This window comes from Thermobia domestica, chromosome 10 (assembly GCF_964235325.1).
Source record: "Thermobia domestica chromosome 10, izTheDome1.hap1.1, whole genome shotgun sequence".
In the NCBI taxonomy this organism is placed as follows: domain Eukaryota; kingdom Metazoa; phylum Arthropoda; class Insecta; order Zygentoma; family Lepismatidae; genus Thermobia; species Thermobia domestica.
In genome coordinates this window covers 195,867,309-195,890,346 of record NC_137463.1, presented here as the reverse complement: position 1 = coordinate 195,890,346, position 23,038 = coordinate 195,867,309, and the positions used below count along the sequence as shown (strand labels likewise).

The window sequence follows — 23,038 nt, the reverse complement described above, 5'->3', positions numbered from 1 at the left end:
TCGGCACCACCACCATCAACTTGGGAAGCACTGCAAGCTGGGTTGATAGGTCCTACATGATTTGACTTGGAGCCAGAAAGCAACGCGAGCAGACACCTGTGTTTCTTTGGTGTCTCGTCTGAGGAAGGAGCAATTTCTGAACAGGGTGTTGACATGTGATGGGAAGTGGGTCCTGTACGAAGCTCCACGGCGCCGTCATTGTTGGTTAGCATCCCATGAATCGGTTCAAAAACAGCCCAAGCCAGCACTACGCCAGAATAAGGTTCTCCTGTGCATTTTGTGGACTGCTCGAGGCATCGTCCATCGGGAACTGCTACCAGCTGGTCAGATCATCAATGCAACTGTGTACTGTCTGGATCCAGCAGTTCTGAATCGCAAAGGGGTCCTCTTGTTACAAGGCAACGCTAAGCCCCACGTGGCTAAAATGACCCAGTACATCATTCTACGCCTTGGATGGAAAACACTATTGGATCCGCCATACTCCACGGACATTGTACCGTCCGATTATCACCTGTTCCATTCCTTGGACAATCACCTTAGAGAACGCCAATTCAAACAGCTAGTAGAGGTTCAATATGCACTTGATACCTTCTTCACTTCACGTCCCACCAAGTTGGACTGCGATGGAATCCATGGCCTTCCAGAACGTTTTCAGAAGGTCGTCGAGGCTGATGGAGACGATTTTTGATATTCCAGGTACGTCTTAGGTTACATACCAATGTTCGAAGGTGTTGGTGAAAAGGCAGCGGAACTTTCTTGGGCACTCTTAAAGTTATAATAATAATAATAATAATAATAATAATAATAATAATAATAATAATAATAATAATAATAATAATAATAATAATAATAATAATAATAATAATAATAATAATAATAATGTGTCCTGCCCAAAGGCAGATGTTTGACCCGAAGGTCCATGAGTATTGATTCCAGCTCGTACCAAGTAAGTTTTCTGGTGGACAAACCCCATGTGCATGGGTTTTCTCGGTGTTCTCCCATTTCCTCCCACTTTCTTCATTCAACCACTTCAATTATTTCTCATCATCACTGTCTCTCTTAGCGTTGGTGCATAACGTGGGACGTTAACTAGATATTTCCTTTCAATTTCACTTAATGTGACATTTAACTTGACATAGAAACGCAGAAAGGAAAAAAGTCAGTAGTAATATTAATTACAATTACAATACCAATTAGTTAATATAGGGTAAAATTAAAATTTTATTACTATTTCACCTTTAATTAGTCACATTTATCATTCATTCACCAACTTCGAATTGAATTCCACAACAAAGCTCTTTATAGTATTCCGTATAGAAAATAAGTGAAGAATGTGACGACCCGACCCGAGTGACCCGACACGAGCTAACCCGACTGACCCGACCCGACAACCCGACCCGTAACCCGACCCGTTTGAGAGCACTATCAGAGGGGTACTATTTACAGTATAATTTATTTTGTATGGTTTAGCGTACTTTAAGGCTACCATACTTTTTGAAAACAGAAAAAACGGGACATCTTACAAATTAGTAGTAAATATTGCATTTTGTATTAATTTTATCTTTCGAATTTTACTACAGTATCGCACTAGTTATACAACTTAAAATAATGTATTAATATAGTCCATACTCAGTGGCGTATTTAGGGGGAGGGCTTCCGGGCTCAAGCCCCCCACCGAAATCTTACTTACTATAGTAAAGTATATGAAGTATCTTGCAGAATTTTCATATTTTCAGGCAAAGCACCCCCGGAAGTTAGCAAAGCCCCTCCCGAAACAAAATCGTAAATACGCCACTGTCCATACTTAATCAACAGTGCTAAAAATTATTATAGAAGCTAGAAGCTGTTATACAATATAAACGCAATCAGTGAACATACAATATTTAGGCAAAAATTACATTTTCAATATTATTACGCATACCACCTTTACATGCTCTACATGTCTATAAAGAAAAATATCCAGATTTATGAAGTTGTTTCAAAATTTCAATAGGCTGATTTATTTTTGTTAACCTAAAATGCGAACTAAAAGAAAGCAATTTGCATAATTGTTTTTCTGAAGCAGAAAAAAAATGTGTTTTCGGGGCTGGTCTGCAACGTCACAAGAATTTGTTGCCACCTCGGGGTATACATTCTTACTTTTAGTGATAAGAGTGCTACTTAGGAGGATTTAAACATTGCATGTTATATCCGGGGAAGCAGCGATTGCAATAATAATAAAGATTAGAATGCAATTGTTCCTATAGTATTGTCGGAATTGAAAGCAAAAGGAATAAGTCGATTTTATTATCTTTTCAGAAATTTTGATATGTAATTAATAATAATAATAATAATAAAGAAAAAAACAGGACAAGAAGGAAAATTTCTGCACACCGGGACAAATTTTAAGAAACCGGGGCGTATGGTAGCCTTACATACTTATTTGCATGCGGAGTGTCAGTACGGAGCCACTACGTAGCAGAGTTGAAACAAAACCTCGTAAATAGGTTGCCAACTCAGGAAAACAAAATTACCGGCACACCCTCAAAATTCTCTGTACAAATGAGAAACTGAAGACTGTATTGATCGTTATTGTATTTACCAGCAATTGCCACTTGTTTAAAATTATCGAAACAGATGAATAATACTGGATATTAATCTTTATGTAACAATAGTTGATTCATAAAATGAAATGTATTCTATAAACTTCACTTCAAACAAAGGAAATTGCTTTAAAAAGTCATTTTCTACTCTCAATAAATGAATAAAATTCTTTTACAATAAAATATAAGTGTTATCAAATTTGTTATGTTAAATAAATAAAAAAACTGCCTTACGTTAAAAAAATATCGATAATGTATAATACAACGGAAATTTGTCTTTGTAAAGGCACTGTTGAAAAATTTCGATGTTCAATGTTATATTCTGGATTGCAGATTGCAAAATGCCCGTCAGAAGGGGGCTAATAAGAAGTTTGTACCGGTCACCGGCCTTAATCAAAATTACAGCAAATACAAGCCAGTTAGCAACTCTACTCGTAAATCAGAATGCTGAATGCACCAAAATACTTCACCATGCATTCTATAGTTTCTGCAAAATGAGTTTAATGAAGATGATCAAATAAAACAAAATACTGTGTTCTAATTTTCCCTTTAACAGTCTACTTTGTGAATTTGTTATATCTTCCACTTATCAATTTCCTGTACGAGATGAGAATAACGGTTTCTGCGCAAGATAGAAAGAAAAAAATACATTTTTCTCATAAGGATTCAGTTCACGTAAGAAATAATGAATAAGTTTAATAATAAGAGCCGAGGAGTGAAAAACTAACTCAGCAATAATGATTGTAAGTATAAATATAGATAAATAAAAAAAAAATTAATTCCATCATCGTTAGGATAAGATCAATATAGTGAATCACACGATAGTGTGAACAAACCAAACCACACAATAGTGTGAACTAAGTCCTGTTAGAAAAATACTCCATAAATGTGACACATTTTTTTAATGCTTCTACCATTTATACAAACCCTCACATTGTTTTCGTTCTGGCGGCGCCCCTAATAGAGTACAAACAAAAATTTCGCCTGCACATTTCTGTGCAAATGATGTACAAGCGATTGATATATTTTGTTATTGAATTGGATATGGTGGGGGCTACCAATTAGACAGCCCCACTTTGTTTTCGTTCTGGCGGCGCCATTAATTGTGTACAAACGAAAATTACGCATGCATATTTCTGTACAAACGATGTACAAACGATTACGAAAATTTGTGATACAATTGGACATGTTGGTGGGAAGCTACCACTTAGAGAGCCCCCAGTTTGTTTTCGTTCTGGCGGCGCCCCTAATTGTGTACAAACGAAAATTTTGCCTGAACATTTCTGTAAAAACGTACAAACGATTGCGACAATTTGTGATTGAATTGGACATGGTCGGGGGCTACCACTTAGACAGCCCCACTTAGTTTTCGTTCTGGCGGCGCCCCTAATTGTGTACAAACAAACATTTCGCCTGCTCGTTTCTGTACAAACGAAGTACAAACGATTCCGACAATTTGTGATTCAATTGGACATGGTGCGGAGGTATTACTTAGAAAGCACCCTACTTTGTTTTCGTTCTGGCGGCGTCCCTAATTGTGTACAAACAAACATTTCGCCTGCACATTTATGTACAAAAGATGTACAAACGAATGCGACTATTTCTGATTGAATTGGACATGGTCGGGGGCTACCACTTAGACAGCCACCACTTTGTTTTCGTTCTGGCGGCGCCCCTAATTGTGAACAAACAAACATTTCGCCTGCCTGTTTCTGTACAAACGAAGTACAAACGATTGCGATAATTTGTGATTGAATTCGACATGGTTGGGGGCTACCACTTAGACAGCCCCCTTTTTTCTGTTCTGGCGGCGCCCCTAATTGTGTACAAACGAAACTTTTGCCTGCACATTTCTGTACACACGAAGTAGAAACGATTGCGATAATTTGTGATAGAATAGAACATGTTGGTGGGGGGCTACCAGTTAGACAGTCCCCCACTTTGTTTTCGTTCTAGCGGCGCCCCTAATTGTGTACGAACATACATTTTGCCTGCACATTTCTGTACAAACGAAGTACAAACGATTGTGACAATTTGTGATTCAATTGGACATGATGGGGGGGGGGGCTACCACTTAGACAGCCCCCACTTTGTTTTCGTTCTGGCGGCGCCCCTAAGTTTGTTCAAACAAACATTTCGTCTGCACATTTGTGTACAAACGATGCACAAACAAATGCGAAAACTTGTGATTGAATTGGACATGGTGGGGGAGCTACCACTTAGACAGCCCCCATTTTTTTCTGTTCTGGCGGCGCCCTTAATTATGTACAAACGAAAATTTCGCGTGCACATTTCTGTAGAAACGAAGTACAAACGATTGCGACAATTTGTGATTGAATGGGACATGGTCTGGGGCTACCACTTAGACAGCCCCCAATTTTTTTCGTTCTGGTGGCGCCCCTAATTGCGTGCGAACATACATTTTGCCTGTACATTTCTGTACAAATGAAGTACAAACAATTGCGACAATTTGTGATTCAATTGGACATGGTGGTGGGGGCTACCACTTAGACAGCCTCTATTTTTTTCTGTTCTGGCGGCGCCCCTAATTGTGTACAAACGAAAATTTCGCCTGCACATTTCTGTACAAACGAAGTACAAACGATTGCGATAATTAGTGATTGAATAGAACATGTTGGTGGGGGGGTACCAGTTAAACAGCCCCAATTTGTTTTCGTTCTGGCGGCGCCCCTAATAGTGTACAAACGAAAATTTGGCCTGTACATTTCTGTACAAACAATGTACAACGATTGCGGCAATTTGTGAGTTAATTGGACATGGTAGGGGCTACCATTTAGGGGAACTCCCTCGAGAGGAATCACTCTACTTATTTATTGCAAAAAGCAGAATTTAAAAATTCGCATTCGTCCAAAGTTATCGTGTGAAATAACAGCCGTTTGTATGTACGTACTAATATTGATAAGGTCCACTACGCGATCCCAATTAATAGTTCATATACCCGCGCCACACACACACACACACTAGCATTTGTACACACGAAAGTATACCTGGTAGTATCCACACGCTTACGCCGGAAACTAGAAACAAACACACACACACACACACACACACACACACACACACACACACACACACACACACACACACACACACACACACACACACACACACACACACAGGGACAGAGAGAGAGAAAGAGAATATCTTGTTGTACCTTTATACTGAATGCACCATTACTCACAAAATCAGTTGAAAAAGAAAAAAGAAAAAAGTTGTAAATGAAACTTTCAAAGATTGGTACCACTGCTGCGTGTCACACATGAGATTGTTTCATAATGATTGATTCGTAATATGATGTATATGGGTTTCTTAATGGTAGTATAACAAAATGCCTTCAAATTGACCACTAAATAAAAAGTGAAATTTATTTCTCAAATTTTGTAAAATCGAAGTCGGTGGGCATTATGGGAACAGTCTACAATAACAATATATGCAAATAAATATTAATATACTTCACGTTTTCCAGTGGGTGCAAGAAAGCTTCGAATAGTATTTGTTGCCAGAAGCATTAGCTGATGTAAATATATATATATATATATATATATATATATATATATATATATATATACTAGCAGCGTTCACCCCGCTTCGCTGCGGTCACCCCGGAACGCAATAAACTTTGTTACTTAGATAATTTTTACTTTTTCGCTTTCAAGTGATATGATAAAAACCATAGAAGATTGCACTAATGTTAACATTATATCGCCTGTCATTTATGTTAACCCGCCCCGCTTCGCTGCGGTCACCCCAACCCGCCCCGCTTCGCTGCGGTCATCCCGGAACGCAATAAACTTTGTTACTTAGATAATTTTTACTTTTTCGCTTTCAAGTGATTTATAGCGCCTGTCAGTTATGTTAACCCGCCGAGTCACAGGGTCATGCGGGTTGCATATAAATACGTTTATTTTTATACCTATGATGAACTAATAACAAAGGATTTGTACGTATGGACACCTGAATGGTCAATTATCTCAAGACACTGGTAATTGAAAATTAAAGTGATATGATAAAAACCATCTAGGGTCCACATCCTAACAACCCCCCAAAAATGAAAGAAATCGGTTCAGCCGTATTAGCGTGATGAGCGGACAAAGGATTTTTTGTACGTATTGACACCTGATTGGTCAATTATCTCAAGACACTGGTAATTGAAAATTAAAGTGATATGATAAAAACCATCTAGGGTCCAAATCCTAACAACCCCCCAAAAATGAAAGAAATCGGTTCAGCCGTATTAGCGTGATGAGCGGACAAAGGATTTTGTGCGTTCTCTTTTATATATATAGATATATATATATATTTTTACATACGACCAGAATCGACTGCGTCGTATTAGAGAAAATTATCTAAAACCAGACCTTAAGAGCAAACTATAACTAGTGCATCTTCTAATGACAAATCAGTCAGGCCACATTGTAGAATATTTAATAAAATATACATCTACAGGGTGTTTAAAACAACACTGACAACGTTTGGGAGGTTATTCCCGATAAAACAAAAAGTATAGACAAACTTGGGTGCACAAATTCTTGCTTTCGGAGTTATAGGCTGCTGAGAACAGGAAAAAATGAACTTTATGGCCCATAGTTCCAAAACTATGGGATCTACCGTAGTCGGGTCAAGACTTCACTTTGGAACAAATATGTGCCCTATCCATAAATGCATGTTTCAGAATACTAAGTTACGCAACAATTTTTATAGAGGGAGTTTGACTACAGGCATTTAATCTGAAATATTGAAAACTACCTCTGCGAAAATTGTTGCGGAATACTTGCGGAATACAGGATTCAGAAACTTTTATATTTGGATAGGGCACATACTAGTTAATAAGTGAAGTCTTGACCCGACTAAGTCAGGTCTCATAGTTTTGGAGATATGCAATTATAAAGTTCATTTTTTTCATGTTTTCGGCAACCTATAACTCCGAAAGGAATCATTGGTGCACCCAGGTTGGTCTATACTTTTTGTCTTATCTTGGTGTCAGGAATCTCCTCCCAAACCTTGTCGGTGTTGTTTTGAAACACCATGTATTTATGAAATATGAACGAAATCACTTCATTCGTTTTCGAAAAAGTCGTTTGAGAAATACTCATTCCAAGAGCAAACTAATGCTATTGGATTTTTCTTAGAAAAACACGTACTTATATAGGGCGAATTTAAAAAAAAGACTAGTGGATTACATTTGGGTCTAGAATTTCTAACTGAAATCCGATTTTCATCCGGTTTGAGGCAAATGGTCAACGGAAGTTGGGAGATTTATGGGCTATGTTTACTGGGTTAATTTCATTCGGGGTACTATCGACTACGCATGAAGAACAGCAAATATCGAATGAACGGACTCACGAATAGATGGACAGATACCCAAAAGTCGATTTTTTCTACATTTATTGGTTGTGAAACGTGCGAATTCCCTCCAATTTCGAATCCAGCTTTTTAACTGTAGACAATCTCTCCTCTGTGCTATCGTCAAACAAAAGTAAAACTATAAAGGATTGTGACTTAGTATATTTCGAAACAGCTTAAATTTTAATTTAATTACCTAGGTAGCATCTATGTATGCGATATTGGATTCAGAAATATATTATATTGGCTCTTGTTCACCGCTTACATCACGCTCTTTCTCGAGAATATATTATAACGTTTGTTGTAATAAAATAAACTAATACTTTTGGACAAACTTTGGACAAATATCTAGATATTTGAACGCCTTTTCGAGAAAAGCTCTTCGATTTCAAATTTGCTTTGAATTTGAATTCAGTAGTTCTGTGTGTTACAGATAATAATAATCACGTTAATGTTCCCTTCGAGTACAATTGAATATAAACGTCGGCTTCTTTGATTCGTACTTTGGAGAAACATTCGACGTGAGTTTATGACTTTCAAACTGTGTTATATATAAGAAATATTATAAAACATTTATGTACGGTTGGCGATCTGTCTATCTGTATCAGAGGAAAAATAACAGCTTTGTGATGTGCATTCAGCATCCCAAAGATAGCTTCCATCTTGTTATTTCTCTATTTCAAATGGAAGTGATAAACATCTGCTACTTTCGGTTTTAGTGCTAATTCTCACAATTAAGAAATGCTTAAAAATAACGAGAAACATAAAAATAAAGAGCGGTAAACAGATTTAGCATCTCAGTGATTAATTTTTACTCTACCTTTAGCTTTCTAGTTGGATTGAAAGTCGTTCAAATCTACTGTAACCTCCTGTTTCAACATTGATCCCGATACAGCAAAAGCAATAACAATAAATAACGAAAAATGATTTATCCTATGCAACTAATGTTCTAAGAATAGATTCAAACTCGGGTTCGATTGAAGACCGGAACATCCCAACTCCACCGAAGTAGTTTTGTCAGGAGGGACAAATCATTATAATATTGAACCTTTTTGTTTAGAAGTTTTTGTCTTTTATTTTTGTTTGTTTGTATTATGAATTATGTTCGTTGTTATCCCTCATTATAGTTCGAACTACTTGAAACATCAAAGTGAAAAAATAAGTATATACATTTCTGTGGACTTGGGATGCATTTTTCAATTCAGGTTCTCAATTTTCGACATTTCTTTGTGCGGTACCGTTATACAGGGTGGTCGTGCATCAATGACAGAAAACTTGGGAGTTGAATCTACAGGTAAAAACAAGCAAAAATGACATATGAACATTGGGTGAATGCGGCTTCGTTTGGAAGCTAGAGGCATCTGAAATGTCACCTTCCAAGGCAGCAGTTTGCAATATCGCGAAAACGGAAACAAGTAAAAATGTCGTGCCAAAAGATAACAAAGGAAACCTCATCCGAAAAATAAAATTATGCATAAGTGATGGTAAAACAGTGGCGGCGCCAGGGGGCACAAAGGAAGTGAATGACACCCGGAGAAACTGTAGGAGGGGATGTTACATGGAACATGCAGCAACAAATGTTAATGAATAAAGGCAACAATGGCTACGCTGGAGGAATATTATGAGAGGCGGAAACTGTTAAACACTCTTAGTGGTGAAACATGCAGATCGTACAAAACACGTATGGAAGATGAGATCCAGTATACAATAAAAACAAGAGAGATTGTATTTATCGTGGTCACCATAATGCCGTCCTACAGCAGCTGTTCAATGTGTCCTCCTAGTTCTTCGAGATAGACAGTTACACGATGGCGTAAGGCTTCTCTGACTGGTGGCAATATCGCCGGCGTTTACCGTAGTGTGGCAATTGTGGTACACACACGCTGGCGAAGATCTTCAACGTCATGCACGGGCCGTATATACACGAGATTCTTCACGTAACCCCACAGGAAAAAAATCTGGAGGATTCAGCCCTAACAGCACAATTACATAGTAGGTATATCAATATCATGTTCCCAAAGGTACATGGGAATGTGTGCAGTATGTGCCTTATGTACCTCTGAGACAGAAATCACATACATGCCAAGTGATAGTCACAGTCTATGTCCGCTCCTAGGCACATGCCTGACACGTACCTGGGGAACGTGCCTAGTATGTTCTAGGTATGTTACCCATGCCGTACCACAAAATTACTCCCCCAAAACATGTTAAATCGCCTATATGCGTAATGTGTTTACATTAAGGTGAGTCTAAAAAACACTTTAAACAAGTAAAATGTACTACAGGGGAGGGGGGCGCGAACGAATGGTGCGACATGAAAGGGCAGGGGCGCCACCATGCATGAATCACATACACTATTGTGTCCTCAGTGGAACGTCTTCAAACAGAATAGATGGTACTTGGTCAGAAACTGGAGATACGATATTGTGTTCCATCGCTGTGGTAAGACGTTTGGTCACACAACGTAATGGTCAATAATGCCAACCCTCACATGCAATTAAAAACGCTGTTGATGCTTCGTCTGTAGAGTTGCATGCAAGTTGTTGGTTGCTTACCGATGGTCATTGTGGACATTTGTGATGCTGTCCTGTGTGAAAAATGCCTCATCCGAGAACAACACCTGCGCTAGAAAGGCTGGTGATGCACGGCAGCAGCGTTATAACCAACTACAGAACCGTTTTGGGCTTTATAGTCACCATCGTATAACGCATGCGTTCTTTGTACGTGATATCCTCTGTGATTATTATTATGCAAAGGTGTTTAGCACGAGTTGATGCGAAACGTGTTCCTGCCATGCTATTTGTTGGTGTACTAATACTCGGGTTCCGGGTTACATGTCAGAGTAAAATCTCTCCCAGAGCGGGTGTTCTAACACATCGTCGAATCGGAATGTCTCTATTGGGAAGGAATGACCCAGTGTCCCACAATCGCTGATGAAAGCGAATAAATCCCCGGTCCTGGAATTTGTCGATCTAGATAGCGTTCCACATATAATCTGCGTGCTTCTTGCGCATTACCTTCTGCTAAGCCGCACATCAAATGTATATCCGCATTTCCCTAACAACACAATTACATAGCAGGCATATGCCTATCATGTTCCCTCAGGTACACCCATGTCCAAAATTATTGTCGCATGTCTATAAAAGTGTTGTAGGAATATAATTTGATAAGGACTCGCCCGGTATTTCTTATAACGTTAGTATGTGTATAATCGGCAAAGGCATGTATGTGGCAAATTTTATGATATGTAAATAAGAACAATAAAACGAAAATGAAACATTGTTCATTTAACAACATTTTGTTTTACTCATTCTAATTTTCGAATTCATAATTCTTTTCCTATGGAATTTACCACAAATATACATTTTCCTATTATACACATAGTATCACTATTAAAAGTACCCTGCAAAATCATTATCAAATTATATTCTTACAAGAAGACAGTTATAGATATGCGACAATCATTTTGGACATGAGTGTACATAGGAATGTGTCCACTATGTGCCTTATGTACCTCTGAGAGAGAAATCACATCTATGACAAGTGAAAGTCGCAGTCTATGTCCGCCCCTAGGCACATGCCTGACATATACATGGGGAACGTCCCTAGTATGTTCTAGGTATGTTCCCCATGCCGTAAGCGTCAATGAACCACACAATTACTCCCCCAAAACATGTTAAATCCCCCTATATGCGTAATGTGTTTACATTAAAGTGAGTCTATAAAACTTTTAAACAAGTAAAAAAATGTATCCCAGGTGCGGGAGGAGCGAACCACCAACCTTTGGATTACTAGCCGTGTGCTCTTCCAAATTCGCCATGGAGGCGACGAAGAGAACGTCGCTTCTACAGGGATAAATCTTTGAGGTCTTTTGAATTTGGCTAATCAGAGTGCTTCTTTAACCACGTATATTCGACGATAACGTTATATACACGTTAAAATCAGATAAAATCTGCTCGCCATGTAATTTTATAACGAGTGTCTGTTTACTTTATTTCATGGTTCTTCCATATTCACTTTCAAATGATTGGCAACAGTTGCCATCTAATAAAGTTGATGCGTTTGTTACTTCTAGTACATAATCGCTTAGAAAAAGAAGCAACAAATGCATCAAATGTGGGGGATGAATTAAGAACACCTAAATGGCGCAAGCTTAGCATATCTTGTGCTATTTGGATATCCGAAACTGTATGTACCTAAAGGACGTACCTAGAACATGACAGATGTATGTCCCAAATGACGAACTAGAAACAAATAACTGTTAGAGTGCGAAACTGAGCCAGGTATATAAATGGTATATTTGTGGTACATAGTTGCAAATATCAATTAGGTGTAACAAGTACCTAAAACTGTAGGTAGCTGAAGTACATACTTAGCACATTAGGACATGAATATCATATGTGTCAAGTTTTAGGTACATAAAAGTTAGCTGGGACACATATATGGCACATGCCTAGCACATCTTGTGCAGTTAGGGTTCGTTGTTAGCGTATACTGCCCTATTCATCATGGTGCATTACACACAGCACTTGTCCGTCCCGCGCTTGTCAACATCAACACTGTTTTGCACGACACAAAGTAAACCACGTTCGCATACACACTGGCACTATCGTGCCCGTAGAGTTTAGGACTAACACGCTTGTGCTGTTGCTGTGATTACCCCATTCGCTACGAATGAACTACACGCTGTCCTCTGCACCTTCACGTTTTCACTACTGCCTATGACTAGCTCTACAATCCGTTGCTCCGCACACCCCCTTGGTTTCATCTTCTGTAGCTATGCGCCCTCCGTCATCGCACATGTACTATACAGTACACCTGAAGTTGTATTCCTTGTCTTCCGATTGCTTTCAAGTAGTTGTGTTTTCATCAATTTCAACTTTTCTCAGCGTTTCATTTACTTTCTTTGTGCCCCTCTTGCGCCGCCATTACTTCACCACCACTTATGCATAATTGGATTGTTCGGATGGGGTTTCCCTTGATATGTTTTGACCGCACATTCCTATGTCTCTAAATTACAAAAATACTGTATTCCTACATTCCACCTCCCATAGTGACCCTACAGCGTAGCCATTGTTGCCTTTGTTCATTAACACTTGTTGTTGCATGTTCCATGTAACATCCCTTTCTACAGTGTGTCAGTGTAAATTGTCCACTTTTCTTGCTTTCGCTTTCTTTGTGTGACCCCTGGCGCCGCCACTGTTTCACCATCACTTATGCATACTTGAATTCTTCGGATGGAATTTTCTTTGATATCTTTTGACTCGACATTCCTATTTCTCTCCGTTCTCGCATTATTGCCCACCGTTCTTGCCTCGGAAGGTGGCATTTCAGATGCCTCTAGCGTCGAAACGAAGCTGCATTCACCCAATGTTCATATGGCATTGTTTGCTTGTTTTTATCTGTAGATTCATCTCAGATTTTGATGAATTGATGCACGACCACCCTGTATATTCAAAGTGTGCATAAATGGTTACATTATAATTATACTAATGAAAAACTTGAAAAGTTGATTTATATATATCGGAGTCCTCCCCCTCCCTGAAAGAATATCTGAAATGATGTCACTGTGTTGTGTTGTAATATTGTTGAGTAATTATTGTGCTATACGTGTTTTGTGATTGTTGTAATATTACGTGTAAACATACCGAAAACAATCAACTGAAATTGTATAGCCTTACCGACTTCAAACGGCATTTGAAACAGTCCAATAATGTTATTGTTAAATGTTTCTACGGCGAATTCTTTCTCGTTGTTTGCTACTGTCAAATAAAGCTTTCTAGCCGAAGAAAAATCTTTCTCAATCATTAAAATTTTCCATTGCACCAATATGATTTGCCTGAACGAAGAAACGACCTGGGTTGCTCAACTGTATTGAGTAACATCCCAAATCCTGAATTGATTAAGCATCTAGGATGAAGGGTTATCTTACCCATTAGCCATCTACTGACAACGTAATTGATAAATCTATCACTTCTTATTAGGATTTTGGATCCCCTAAAGCTGAAAATACATCAGTACTTCCTTCCTTAGTCTTTTTCCGGTATCCGCAGAAGAAACCATCAACTGTTTCACACCCAATTCCTCATTACAATTTACAGTATCTATAGGAGGATAAAAACTGAAATGGCACAAATTCTTAACACGACGAACAAACACCAAAAAAGCACTTCTTTCTCTTCCCGTTTCTGCTGTCGATAGACATCCGAGCACAGTAGGCAAATAAAATTTCCCAGTTTTGTACCTGACATACGGTGGGTGAAAAATCACTGTCTTGTTTAAATGGTCGTAGTTGTATTATTTTTAATGGATTCTCATAATCAATATTTTATATTATTCTACGTTCCCTCAGAAAACAAGGCCACAATAGAAATGACATCCAGCGCAAGCGACTGAGTGACTAAGCTAGCGAAAAAAAAAAATGACATAGCAGGATCGCAACAAGATATCTTTTTGTTTTGATGAGTGGAAATCTCTGATCTTTTTATAGCAATGGCGGCGAAAGGTTCATGTACCTCATTCTACCCTTCACGATCAAAAATCGGACTCTGCCCAGCACGAACAGAAACTGTCATGCAAAAGAATGACAACTGTGTATGTAGCAGATGGAAGAAGTGAACCACATTTCCAGGAACACTAGATGATAAGAGAAAGGGCTACATGAATGGCCTGACAGCATCCCTAACCCCCTACCTTGTGACTTTTTCTTTATGTGATTGGGCCAAAGACAAAGTCTACGTACAACAGTTTGGAAGAATTAGAGGACTGTATCAATTTTATTTCAAGAAATGCTTCCTGGAATTTCTTTCAAAACACAATATTAGTATATGCATCTTGGATAGTCATTCATTAACAAACGGTAGATCTCACTGCCTCTATGTTCTTGGTTTCTCAAGGAATCTAGACTAATATAAAACAAAATTTGAGATTTAATTGAAATTGACAAAGCTATGACCATTTAAATAAAATTAGATAGTGACTTTCTGTACAACACATCCTGTAGATAGCAAGTCTAAAACAAATATCCTGCTTTTATATGCACAGATGATTGCAACAAACTGAGAACACTTATAGGCAATTCTTTACCAAACATTTTCCTAAGTTGTATATTTGGTTACGGGACACAAAAGAAAAAAAATCATAAAATACATTAAGTTGCAGTTATATTATTATACTTACTATAATGAGCGTATGAATAGTAGGTGGGAACATATCCGTATCCATAATAAGGATAATAAAATGATTCCGATGGTTTTAACGATTCCGGATTTTTACCTGGTGATGGAGCTATTTGAGGTTTCTCTTCGGTTGATACTTGCAAAATCAATAGCGCAATTACACACAAAACCTGCAAACAATATAATAGACGAAAATTAATGTTTCAAGTAATAATATCTTATTTAAAATAATTGGCGTTAAAGAAAAGCATGAAAAAATAAACAGAAGTGTTAAAGTTTAAAAATGGAGTTTCTTTTTACTTTTTCATTAGGATAACAGAAGTTTAGTGTTAGAATACTTGAAGAACTTCGAATTTCAACCAGGTGTACTAAAAATAGCACCAATGACTACAAAGAATAACAAACCTACAGATCAATATAAAACGAAAAGTTGTATGTAATAATATACCCTCCAGCAGTGTTGCCAGAGCTACTGATTTTGCAGGAGATCTGCTTTTTTCACGTTCTACTGATCTACTGCGAACGAAAATGAAAAGTTAATCTCATGCTTTTTCCTTATTTCGGGAAGTTAAAGAAATATATTATTATTAATATTGAATTTTCATTTTTTCCTTTCATAAAAAGATGAAATTTCTCTATATGCATACACAAAGATCTGTAGAGAATATAGTTATAGAGATTTGTTGTATATAATATGAATACAAGGATACAACTGTACGTTATCTTCTGTATGCATGATGGTTGATGATCTTTATGACTTACTGTAAAATTTACGAGTACATGTTGTTCAGAGTGGGACTTGGGTTGGAAGAATAGCTTAAATCATCTCTCCACGATCGTTAGCGAAAATTCATCTTACGGCATGATCACGTGTGATTGTACCATATAGCTATACTATCGCTAGGTGCATGATAACCGACATTTTCGCACTCCACTTTGCTCTTTCACTACATCTTACTTCACACACATGTGTATCAAATATTATTGATATAAAGGGGCCATTAGGGTCTTTCTACTTCCAAAAGATAACCTAATCATCGGAAAACACGAAATTTAAAATTCAAATTTGATTTGTATGTATTGTTTTATTTTGCAATGAAAGTAATAATGAATTCTGGACTTCTTGTTCTGATCACACTCCCCTTAATAATGTATTTTTTTTTTGCTCTCCCTGGATTTGCACTCAAATGACGCTCCTTTATGTGTCTACTGCTTTCTCCTGGTTTTTAGCTTCGAGTCTTCTGATTTTCCATCTAATCGATCTGGCAACACTTTCCCCCAGTGCGCTTTTGATATGACAATGTCGTAGATTAACTTTGAAACCGTTAGCATTGCCTTATTAGTACGTCAAGCAGTTATATCGCTCGTCAGATGAAAGTTAAAGCCTGCAGACGTTAATACTAATCTCATCTATTAATATGTGGACAAATTAGGCCTACATCATGTCTAAGAAATCCAATGTTTAACACTTTGAGCAAATGTGTTTGTTTTCTCCTTTGTTACCAAGTAAGCTGTGTTTATTTCACTTCATATGCATAAATAGCGTCACTATCTACTGAGTTTAACCGACATCTGGGAAAATGAGGGAGGCCCTATGCCATATTTTATTGGTCCCAATAGTTGAAGAAAGCTCCTGTTCATTATCGTTTAATTTTGACCTGCTGTGGTAAAGTTGTTGTTTGTGGTCCTTGGGCACTATTTTTAGGAAATTCAATATACATTATGCATTGTATATCAAATATCTACATCATAAAATTCATTTTGCGAAATAGTTTATTCATGAATTGAAAGTGCGTATACACACCCTATACTATCTTTTATCAGTCACTTTGGAACTAATTACCAAACTTATAAGTAGTCAGGAAAGGCTCTATAGGAAGATATGCATGCATATCCAACTGGCACCAAGTTTTGAGGGCACAAGAAATTGGCATGAAAGTATAAAAAACTGAAATATATAAAATATGTATTATTTGAAATACATATCTGTAGTTAATTTTTGACAAATATAGTTTAAGTAGATTTATTCGCCGACCAACATTTCTCCTTATTCACAATTACTATTATTATTATTATTATTATTATTATTATTATTATTATTATTATTATTATTATTATTATTATTATTATTATTATTTGGTGAATTTTATATTTTCATTAATTCTACTATAATAATGATGGGTAACACACTTAAAATCTTGGCTTTTAAGGTGGGGCTTGCGGGAAGGAGTCCTAAGTTGCTTGAGGTCGGCCCAGCAAGTAGTATCTATGTTAATGTTACGGGTCCTGGGTAGAATTCCCGATAGGAGAGCACAAAACATTTAATTTCACAACCATTCACTTTCATTTAAACACCTCTTATCTTTAGCTTAAGGAGCATAACAGTGGGATATTAAACTAAATTAATTCATTACATTTTTTGCTTCGAGCTTGATGGAATTCTGTACAAACACACGCAGTAGCAATTGGAGTATGAAAAACATGTTACCTTTTCGCTTTGAAACTGTCCACTTTTGTTCCGAAAAAAGTTTAATTTGCAAGAAGTTTTATTTCACTTTTTTTAAAATATATTTTTTAAAAGAAAAATTCTGCGTAAGCCTGTCGTATGCTTGTGGACACATACAACAAACATGTTCCTTCAGTCAGCATGTGTGAACGATGGTTTAAGCGATTCAAAGATGTCGATTTCAGTGTTAAGGACAAAGCACGTGGAAAATATTGGTGGTTAAAAACTCATTTCAAACGCAAAAACACCTTGTAGAAGCATTAGAAGTTAATCAAGCAACTGTATCCAAACGTTTGTCTTAAGAAAAATTCAAAAGAGAAGGAAAATAGATGGAGACGAAAAACAACTTGCTGAATTTTGGTTGCCAGACAAAAAATAAAGTAGGGTATTACTTTCATTGAAATTTTATTGGCGACGAAAAATATATTTATTTTCCCAATCCGAAATGTAAAAGATCATGGATTGATTCAAGCGAGCCATGCATAAGCAAAACGCAATGTCCGCGCGAAGAAGGGTTTACTATGCATCTGGGTGATCAGAACTGGGTGATTTGTACTTCTAGCTTCTGAAACCTGGTGAAACGTTACTACAGAATGCTACGGACAACAGCTACACAATTTGAACCAAGTTTAAAAGGAAAATCGTACAGAATGGGGTCCATTAGGTGAATGAGTCGTGTTCCTTCAAGACAAAGCACGACCGCATGTTGGTAAAACTGTTAGGAAAATTTTGTTCACTACGGTGGAATGTTTTACCCCACCTAGCATAATCACCAGACATATCCTCTTCCGACTACCACTTGTTTCGTTCGATACTGCATGGATATTCAGAACACCGATTCAATTTTTATAAAGAAGAAAAAATGATATGATGGATGGGTTGATTGAATCAAAACATGAGGAATTTATATTTTAACCCTTTCAGCCCTCACCGTAACGTTTGTGTACATCACATTTCACTAAATCTGGTACTTTTGTAGTAAGGTTGCAACGCAGATTTGATTTTTCAATAATTTCCGAGCCTTGGCGGGCTTTTCTGTATTAAAACTGGGTCTTGTGCGAATAGACATCTATTTAGAGTGTCTCCTACAGTAGGTCTGCTATAATGGAAGACCTGGTGGCTGGTACGTAAATGGAATTTCCTTTTCATTTTCGAAATAATTGATCTTCTATTGTGAAATTGATACTGGTTTATTCAAGGTAAAGGTGTTGTGAGTTAAGGTGATTTCCTGCTGAATCTGACATCTGTGTTTCTTCCCATAATTTTATAAAGATTGAAGTACATTATTCCAAGTGAAAAATAGAGATTATTTGTTGTTTTGCCGATGTACACATACGTGAACACCAGGCTACAAGTATATATGTACTTCTTTAGATATATTGCAAATACGTTGTGATAAATCTAAGGACCATTCGAATTGCAGTACATTTCACAGACAAAAGAAAAATTAGTACACATAAATCCATATTCTAAGAAACATAGATGGTCAACATATTCAACACCATAAATGGATAAAAATAACAAATGCCAGCAAACGATAAGAAGGAATCAGAAGAACAACAAAATAAGAAAAACATCGAGAAAATGCAAAAATGTAATATTTTCCAAAATTCAGAATCGATCCTACAAACATTTGCATTAGACATGAACCTCTATAACTTCCTCCTACCCTTCATTGCTTATTTTCTTTGTTACAACTCTTCTTGCTGGTCTAGTGAACAAAGAGTGTGTCTTTGGTGCGCTAGGTTTCGAGTTCGATTGCCGATGGAAGACTAACAAAGGCTCAATGATGATTCAGATCTCACTTTATACTAAAGTTCTCGTTTACATGTAGCCTTACAAAGAAAGTAAGCATAATATCCATCATTAAGAAAAAAAAGTTAAATTACTGTTCTGAACTTTTTTCTAAGTTTTCAGAGATTAGGTTCAGAAACTGATTTTCATTTTTAAGTTTGAAGTCCCACGACTATACACTAAGGCTAAGAGGGTAATGATGAGATTAATTATTGGTAAAATGATGAAAGTGGGAGGAAACGTTGAAAGTGAGGAACTCACATATAGGGTATGTTTTCGTCATAAAGCCCACTAGTCCGAACTGGAACGGAACCCGGGTCCTCGTGTGCCAGAAGTCATCACTCTTTCACTAAGCAACAGCAGTTTACCAGGAATTAAGTGTTATACTCTGATAAAAAAAAAAATAAAATAAAATAAAATAAAAATAAAAAATAAACTACGTAGATATTTTTCGTTTCATTTCTAAAACGAGACGAGAGTTTAAACAAGAAAACCATTTCTAAATTTGAAACGAAATGAAATCTTTAAGTTTTTTATGTCTCACGATTGTGCTGACTAGGCTAAAGGAGAATGTGATTATGAGAAATGAATCTAATGGGAATAAATAAAGTAGAAGGAAACTTGAGAACCCTGAGAAAATCCAAGATCACGGTGTTCGTCCACCATAAAACACACTCGATGCGACCTGGGATCGAAAGTAACCACGCACCATAAGTAAAGACTCTACCACTGAGCCACCGTGGCCCCAATTTCTGAATTCGAAACGAGAAGACGAATTTAACAATTCTCGTCTCTTTGTCGAGGTGAGTAATTTCTCGAGTCTTGTAGGCGACAGTACTTTATCCAAGACTTAAATCTCAACTAGTGATTTTTAGTATTATATAACGCATAGTATTAAATTATAAATTAATTGTACGAATACAATAAAGAAAATTTATCAATTATGAAAGATAGACAAGTTATTGCACAATATACTTCAATAATAGAATAAGGTTTAAATGTAGTTGTACCAGACGCTTCGTAGGCCTCACGTGATGCTCAAGGATTCTAATAAGAAATAATTAAGGCATAAATTTTGCACAGAAATTTTAAATCGACACAGAGAAAAAAATAAATGTGACGTACGTAAAAATGTAGGTTACATGCGTAAATCGTGTGGACTTAAAGTACAAGCAGAAGTATAACTGATATAGAACATCCTCCACCAGAAGTATAACTGAAAACGTAAGTTTTATAATATTGTCCGTATACGTGTTCCATCTATACGTAATTTCCGTATGATTGTATATAGCATGTAAGGATCTCATTTGCAGATGGACGTATATAACATACAGGCGAGGTATGAAACATATTTATAAGTATGTAATATACGGAAGACTGTTAGAGGTTAGACATTTTGCAGCAACATGATGTAACATCTAAGCTGGAAAAGTGCGTATGAAACACATGAATAACGTATGTCTCCATAGAGATTTCCGTAGTAAACATATGGATTCCGTATATTTGTACAATATACCGCTCTCTGGATAACGGATGTCTGGAAACGAGACCAGAGGAAGGATCGCTGCGAGACGTGAAAGAATTAGATATTTGAGAATCGAAACAAGACGGGACTTCCAACAAAATATACGAGAAAATACACTGAAACCTTTTTCCTTTTATCGTCTAGTGCTATGTTAAGAACATTAATCTCTATAATGTAACTGGAATAAAGAAAATGAGCTCTCCAACACTAACTTACCGCAAGTAGACACCGCATTTTTATGTCCTTAAATTCTAAATCCTTTTGTACTAAACGACTAGTGCAAGATACCTCTATTTCAACCACTTCACTCTCTTGCAATTAAAAGCTACGTACTTAAGTTTCTGCTTATATAGTAATGATCAACACGGCATGTGAAAAAAAAATAAAAAAAAAAAATACGTAGTCATGTAATAATCACTGAAAATGACACTGTTGAGTTACGGTGACACTGACTCGTGGAAAATGAATGATCTTGAAATTGGTGACGAGGGACCCATGACGGTCAGGTCAGTAATGACGTATTAACCAACGGAAGAAGAGATACGAAGTCATATGTAATGAAGAGGGTAAACACACGTAATGAAGGACAATTGCATGTAGCAAAAATATTTTTTTAACATTTTTTCTTTTAATAAAGGAAGATGTGTGAGTGTGTGTGTATCCATAATTCTCACTATTTTTTTTTTCTCCCATAAAGAATCTTCGTGGATATTCGTCCTTCTTAGATGTTTATGTTAGTCGAGATGTCTCCATCACACTCTGATGATCTCGGCGCATGTTAACCATGTTAGTAGATGCGGAAGATGAAAATTATTTTCCCTCTGCCGACAATGGAAAAGCAACTGTGACAAGAGAATTTCAATCCAACTTTTCCCATTACCTAGGTATATTGTTAATATTTTGGAAAAGCTTGTGCGGTATCTTTAAGATTTTGGCTACGCACGTATATTTTTTTAAAAGTTAGTTTAACGCAGCGTTTCCCAACTGGTGCGCCGTGAATGGGCCGCGGGTGTACCGCGAGGAATCGAAAAAAAAAATATTAATTTTATAGCAATCAAATTGCAAAACGTAGGGGAAAATGTATACAGTATTTGTACTTTACATTAGTATGAACCTCTACTATGAATCTACAATTTTAAGTTTCATACCGTGTTACTGTTCTGTACATTTCTAATGTTGAGAAAAGTATTTGTTATCATTGTTATGACCATTATTGTTTTTTTTTTTTTATTGTTGCAGACTATTTCGTAAGTTGAAAATTTAAAATATCATTCAATCCTTTCGACAAATTACCTACATTTGTGTTTTGAAACTAAAAGAGTTTTGTTTGTTCGTTCGTTATTTAGTGATCTTTGTTCTTAGTAAAAGGTTGGATCCAGTTTTTAAAAGAAAGAGCATTTTTAAAAACCTGAGTCCAACATTTTATTGCAATTTTTTTCTATTTTTAAATTAGAATGAAAAATAAGCATAATGATTTACTATATTGAAAAATCAGTGATCGAGCTTTCTTCTCTGTGAGGAGATCAATAATCACAGAAAAAATACCACTGTGTTTTATATTTGCAAATAATAATTTGTATAAATGTGCTGCGAGAATCCAAGTAACACCTGTGGTGTGCCGTAAGTTGAAAAAGGTTGGAAAACGCTCGTTTAACGTCTCACGATGAAGCACTGAAGCTAAGAGAGCGGGTGATGATGCGATACCTAATAATAGTGGAAGGTTGTTAAAAATAGAATCATTATCATCATCATCATCATCATCATCATAGGCATTCTGCATTATTGGCAGGTCACTTGTCGCAACTGAGAAGCTTCCATGCTCCACGGTCCGTCGCTAACTTCTTCGTCTTCACGTACGGTTTTTCTGATATAGTCCATCAATTGTAGCCTTCTTCGTCCTCTCCCTCCCCTTTACCTGCCAATATACCACTTACCACGTTCCTCATGAAACAGTTCCTTCTCAACCAATGAGCCAAGCAATTTCTCTTCCTCTTCTTAATAATATCTTAAATTATCCTTTTCTTCCTCACCATTTTTAACACCCTCTCATTCGTTTTCCGCTCGACCGAACTATTTTTCTCAATTCTCC

The 23,038-nt window shown here is 36.9% G+C and overlaps 1 long non-coding RNA gene across 1 annotated transcript in view; it reads right to left on the bottom strand.

Moving 5' to 3' along the window:
- Nucleotides 1–21,391, bottom strand: part of LOC145662140 (uncharacterized) — a 43,341-nt gene extending 21,950 nt beyond the window's left edge. The window contains exons 1-2 of the long non-coding RNA XR_014126997.1: nucleotides 21,166–21,391; nucleotides 15,126–15,294 (exon numbers count right to left, since the gene is read on the bottom strand). This is a non-coding gene — a long non-coding RNA (uncharacterized LOC145662140). The remainder of the gene's footprint in view (nucleotides 1–15,125; nucleotides 15,295–21,165) is intronic.
- Between the last annotated feature and the right edge of the window lie 1,647 nt (nucleotides 21,392–23,038).